Raw genomic sequence first — 6711 nt, 5'->3', positions numbered from 1 at the left:
CAAGAAAAAGGCATTGTTTCCCCTGTAGCCATAAATGACATAAGGCCCTTGCCACAAAAAATCAAATTTTCCATGCTTGCCTTTGTCTTCTCTCCTTGAATCCCACTTAAGGACTTTATCTCCTATGTAAAAATCATCTGCTTTAGTCTTTTTATCAAAAACTTTCTTGATTTTGTCTTGGATTACCTATGATTTTACATATACTTCTTCTCTGGTCTGTTGCAGGTGTATGGTCTAATTTATCCTTCTCTGGATATCATTTGGTTCCACCTGTAATTCCTAGATGATCTTCATCACTGACACTCCCAAAGATGATGGAAAAATTGCATCCATCCCATAAACCAGCTGATAAGGTGATGTTCCAATGGACTTCTTAGTAGTCAGTCTATCTGCCCATAAGGCATTGACTAACTTCTTGTTCCATGTCTTTTTGTTATCTTCCAGTAATTTCTTAATGATATTGACCAGGCTTTTGTTAGATGATTCTACAAGTCCATTACCTTGAGGGTAATAGGCTGTGGAATGGCCAAGGGTGATGTGGTATTTGTTACAAAAGTCTATCAAACTCTCAAATTTAAAGGCAGCAACATTATCAGTAATGAGCTTCTGGGGACATCCAAATCTTGACACGATATTATTTTCTAGAAATGAGATTATGACAGTGTTTGTGGCTTGTCTAGAAGGTATTACTTCTATCCATTTGGTGAAATAGTCAGTAGTTGTCAAAATCCATTTGTGTTGAGCTGAGGAGGCTGGGTGTATTTCTCCAGTGAAGTCTAACCCCCATTGTTGAAATGGAATTTCAATGGAAATTGGTTTAAGAGGCAAGGGTAAAAGTTTTCTCTTTCCCTCAAATATTTGGCATTTATGACAGGAGGTCACATGTTTCTTAACATCTGCAAACAAAGTGGGCCAGTAGAAACCAACCCTCAATAATTTGTCATCAATAGTCTTTTAGTACAAGTGTCCTCCACAATCCCCTGCATGAAACTCTTGCATGATTTTATGAGCTTCATTTTTCAGTAAATAATTTAAAAGAATATTGTGACTATTGTCTTTCCAAAACAATGCATTAACTATGATACAATACTTTGATGACTTCATCTTTAAAAATATAGTTATATTTCTTGTTAAACCAGGAGGAGCTTGTAAATTTTGTAATACAAATATAATATCTGCATACCAGTGTGAATCAGTAAAAGGTTCACTGGTCAGTGGAGTCGCCATCTCTTCCTGATCATCAAGGGTACTAATGAAGTTTATATCAAGGGCCTGACAGTTACATTTAGCCATGAGTTTGGCTAAACCTTAGCCTTTTATAAGCTTAGTTGGCTTAATCTCTATGTCATATTCCAATATTGTGGCAATCCACTTGCCTCTTTTCCCTTCAGGCCCATTTTGTGTCAAAATGTCCTTAACTATAGAATTTGGAACATAAGCAATAATGTGAGAATACAAAATGTATACTCTGAAGTCTTTGATAGCCTTTACTAAAGCTAATGCTTGTTTTTCCATAATATTGTATTTGAGTGTGGCATCTCTTAAGGATTTACTAAAAAATGCAATTGGTTGTTCATATCCTTGGTTGTTCTTTTGCAGCAAGACTATTGCAATGGTGTGTTCTGAAGCAAAAGAAAAAATTATAAAATCCTTGTTAAAATCAGGACTTATCAGGACTGGAGTTTTGGTTAAGGCTTCCTTGATGGCTTCAAAGGATTGTTTGGCCTCCACTGTCCATTTAAGTGTTGAGTCCTTTCTTAGCATGTTATTTAATTCTCTAATCAGTTCTGCTAGATTTGAAATGAATCTCCTAAGAAAGTTTATCTTGCCTAGAAATGACTGTAACTCTCTAATGTTTCTAGGATGGGTAATGGTCAAAATGGCCTCTATTCTAGCAGGATCTATTCTAATCCCATCTTTAGATATGATATGTCCCAACAGTTTTCCCTCTTCCAGACCAAAGAGTGTCTTTTTGGGATTTAAAGAAATCCCAAATTTTCTACATTTGATAAATACTCTTCTCAGGTGGTCTAGATGTTCATTGTTAGATTTAGAGAAGACTGTGATGTCATCTTGGTATACTACTAGGAAGTCATGGATCTCCTTGGAAAAAGCTATATCCATAGCTCTTTGAAATGTGGCACCTGCATTCATTAATCCAAAAGGCATCTTCAAATACATGAAGGTACCCCATGGAGTAGTAAATGCAGTTTTGGCTTGGTCCTCAGGTTGAACTAAGATCTGGTTATACCCAGAGAATCCATCTAACAGTGAAATCCTGGATGAGCCTACTACCCTCTGCAAGATATGGTCCATTTTTGGTAGAGGATAGTTATCTTTTAGTGAGACCTTGTTTAAATTTCTGAAATCTACACAAAGTCTAATTTCACCAGTCTTTTTCCTAGTAGTGACTAAGTTTGAAATCCAATCTGAGTATCTAATGGGGGCTATAATTTGGGCATCAAACATTCTTTTAACTTCTTTCTCAATAGACGACATAAGAACTGGGTTTATTCTCCTAAGTTTCTGTTTGAAAGGTTTATGATCTTCTTTTAGAGGTATTTTGTGTTGGATTATGCTGGTGTCATAAGATTTTAAGTCTTCATAACTCTAGGCAAATACATCCTGGAACTCTTTAAACAGATTGATGTATTTAACCTTTTCCTCTGGAGGTAAGGCTTTTGATATTTTAATGAGTTTTGGTTTATCCTCAGTTCCTATGTTAACCTCTTCTATGTCAGCTCTCAGAGGTTCCATTTTGGGTTTCCTAGCTACATCATTCGAGTTAAACAAATATTCTAAAGTGACTAATCCTTTAGGCAAAAAAATATTTTTTAGATTAAGAATCTCAAGATCATCATTCATTATTTCTTCAATCTCTACATTCTCTAAACTATCTATTTCTACTCTAGTAAATTTAGTTTGTTTAGCTATATCTAAAATATTTACATCTATGTTACTTTCTATATTATTGTCTACTGTACAGTCAGTATCTATCTTACAATTCTGAAACTCACCTTCATTGTTCATGAAATCGTAAATCTGAGAATCCTGGGAGAAAATCTACCAATACTTCAGGTTTTCTGGTATAACAGGCCTATGTCTAACTTCTGTAGTGTATTGATGGTCATGTTGAAATGGCAATTTACAAGTAGTAGCAAAAGTGGCCAGACTGTGGGCCTGCATGTTTTGTTTTCTAGGAATGGTAGCAAAGTTTGTTTCTAGGAGGTCTTTGATCAAATCTAGGACAGTATCCCTATATTGACCAAGTCTAGGATTGTTCACAGAGTATTCACCATTAATCTGTTTAATAATCAGCTCTAAGTCTCCCATGATGGAAACTCTTTTGGCTCCAAGTTTCCTAACCAATTGTAACCCTAGAATTAGGGCTTCATATTCGGCCATGTTATTAGTACACTTGAATTTCAATCTAAAATCATGTCCCTCAACATGATTATTCTCCATATTATGGATCCACACTCCTGCACCAGCCCCTAACCTATTGACAAACCCATCAAAGTCTAGATGCCATAGTGACTCATGAAAAATGTTCTCACTGTCAGTTGTTCTGTATTTCAGGTCTTTAGCTGTGATTTCCTTATTGTCATGTTCTGCATTGTACAAGATAAAAGAGTCCATATCTGAATGCATGGAGTATATGGGAAATTTTTGTGGTTTTTCATCACTACTCACCATGTATTTCATCAAGGTCTCTCTATATAATTTTCTTGGTTGGCCAAAAATAGATATGGTGGCATAAGACATATCTAACTGCAAGGATCCCTACAATTTTGCTCCCCATGAGTGAGATAGCAACATTCCATATTTCAGTGGGATGTCTGCAACTACTATGCCTGTTGGGCTAATTTATTGACTAAATTAACACAAGTATTTAATTATCAATCCGGGTTTGTAAAACTTGGAGGCAAATCCAAAGTATATGGACATCAGATATAATCAAGTTTAGAAGATAAAATTTGAAGATTTAAAGAAGTACATATTACAAATATAAACCTATTTTAACAATTTCTAATTCATTTATGTAATATATGAGGGAAGAGGCTCCTAACTTAGGAGAACCAGGTTGTCCTTCCCTAGAATACTACTTTCATGAAGATAAATCTAAGAGCACTAATTAACAATGGTTTATGATGTAGAAGATGTAAAAGAAGAGGCTCCTAACTAAGGAGGTCTAGATTGTCCTTCTTCACAATCCTACTATATCACAATCACCATTGCTTCAAACCAGAAATGCAGAAATAACTTCAAATAAGAAATGGAGAATGAAATTCAGTTTTAGTTCAAGATCCAATAAAAGGGGAATTTAACTTAAATTCCTGTGTGTCCCTTCATATGTAGATTAGAATTAAACCAATATTTATTCAACTATCATCACACATCTAAATACATTTGAAACAAGAACTAATCTATGAAAACTATGAAAATTGAACCAAGAAGTGCACTTAAATTGGTGTGGGGTCCCTCCACCCTTGCCTTGCACACTTGAAAAAATCTCAGCTACAACAAATTCAGTAAATCAACCAAGCATGAACAACAAATTGAAATGAAACAGGTTCTTCAAATTAGCTTCCAACTCCAAAGTGTCTCAGCATAAAACTATACAAAAGTTACATATAAATTACATTAATAAGCCATCAAAGTCTTGGCTTTAAATAGAGGTTTTGTGAAACAAACTGATCTATATTATCTCTAACACTCATATCTACTCATATCCACCTATCTAAGTCGAACTCATCCAATCCATCCCAAGAAATATGGTCAATCCCATAAAATCTCAAAACTGCCCTATTTCATAGGGATTTTCTGGTGACTAGTTATGTTTGACCAGCCTTGACCGGGCCTAATAAAGCTGGTTTTGACCGAACCAAGTGGAGTTAGCTCAGTCCTAGTTCCAAAGCTTTCCATTCATGCATCCATCTCGAGCCCAAGTGTCCTGCAAATATGTCATCCACATAGCTATTACGGCAATTCCTGATTCAGTCCAAAATTGCACTTGAAACTCAATTTTCATAAAAACTTCTAGAAATTGAAAAATTAAAATTAAACACCTGAATATGCATAAAATACATCAAAATGAGATGGATTTGATGGAAAATGGATGGAAAATATAAAGATTAAGTAATTTTTCTTAATAAAAAATAGACCAAAACTAAGGGCCAACATCTCCCCCTTGCATGTCCTCATGCTTATTTCTTCCTTTTGACCTTTTACTTCTATATGCTGACTGGCCTGCTAATGTACCTATGGCTCTGACCCTTGAAGATGAAGCTTTTTCTTGAGCTACCTGTAAAAGGATATCTATGCCTTCATGTACTTCTTCTCTTTTCTTGTAGATGACATTTTGTACCTGTCAATGGAAAAATTATGGCTTGGGATATGTATTCTGGAGTGATGGGAACAAGAATGTCTCCGATGTGTGATGAGGTTTCACCATCAACATAAAAATTCAAAAATTTTACACTATTCCTCCTCTGATGATAAGATGCCAATATATCATTTTGGATGAGCAGCTTCAGAGAAGACAACAAATAAAACTTGAATTTTGCAATACAGGATTCATATCCTTCTCAAATTAGCAATATAAACAATTTTACTCAAAGGATCCAATATCCAGTTGCCCTTACATCTCACTAAAAGAAGAAAAAAAATTTATGTCTAGGCATTCACTTTCAATTTAGCCACTGGTTTACCCACGCAATCTGCAAACTAGGGGTCTAAAGAACCATAAAAATATCCCAAATAGAAATGAATTTGAGAAAACTGCCCGCATAGAGCCTAATTAGGCTCGTTTTGAAGAAAACCCATGTTTTCGTTTTTCAAATTTCAGTTTCATTTGCCCAAAATAGTAGCTTCTCGAAATTGAAATGCATTTCTGAGATTGAATGATCATTCAATTTGAAATCAATTTTTTCTCTTCAAATTTTTCTCCAATATCTTGCTTACCTCTTTTTTGATGCTCTTAAAAAACAATTGAATTTCATGCTTGTTTAATTTCTGTTTCAGTGCAACAATAAGTCACTATTTTTTAAGCATTACCCTTTGTAGAAAAGAAACACCCCTGTAAAAAAAACTTAGTGTTGCTTTGAAATAGAAATATTTTTCCCTGCTCTCTGTACAATTCATCATGCAAACCAGGATTCCATTAGCATAATTTTCCATTCACTGTTCAGTCTTCAATGATTTATAAATCTTCATGCAAGCCTAATCTTCAGCATTATATGAAAGGAGAACAAAAATGGTTTTCAACTCTGCCCTGGTTGTAACAGCTCTAAAAACAACTTGTTTCTACAAAGAAAACAAGCGATTCAACCCTTTACAACAGCACTAAACCTTTGTTTTTACAGTATACAACACCATACAGTCCCCTGTGACAGCACTTAAGAATTCATCTATTCATGCAATACAATCTCTTTAAGCACGTAAAAACACCTCTGTTTTGGTAATCTACAATACCTGTTATGCAAAAATGCACATTATAGTGCCTGCTTAAAAAACATGTGATATAGCCCTTTGTAACAGCATAAAAAAAAGACTCCTCTATAATACACAATCCTTGCTTTACAAAACACTCAATACAGTCCAGAAAAACTTTGTTTTAACGACGCATTTTGCATGCAAGATGTGGTTGAAATGCCTTATTATCCACACGGGTGTAATCTACTGGTTGTTTTGCATAAACTACGTGCTTCA

The sequence above is a fragment of the Pinus tabuliformis genome, chromosome 8 (genome assembly GCF_031772625.1).
Source record: "Pinus tabuliformis cultivar Carrire ecotype Pingquan chromosome 8, CPIR1, whole genome shotgun sequence".
In the NCBI taxonomy this organism is placed as follows: domain Eukaryota; kingdom Viridiplantae; phylum Streptophyta; class Pinopsida; order Pinales; family Pinaceae; genus Pinus; species Pinus tabuliformis.
The sequence above is the reverse complement of the archived record's forward strand: the minus strand, read 5'-3'. Positions refer to the sequence as shown.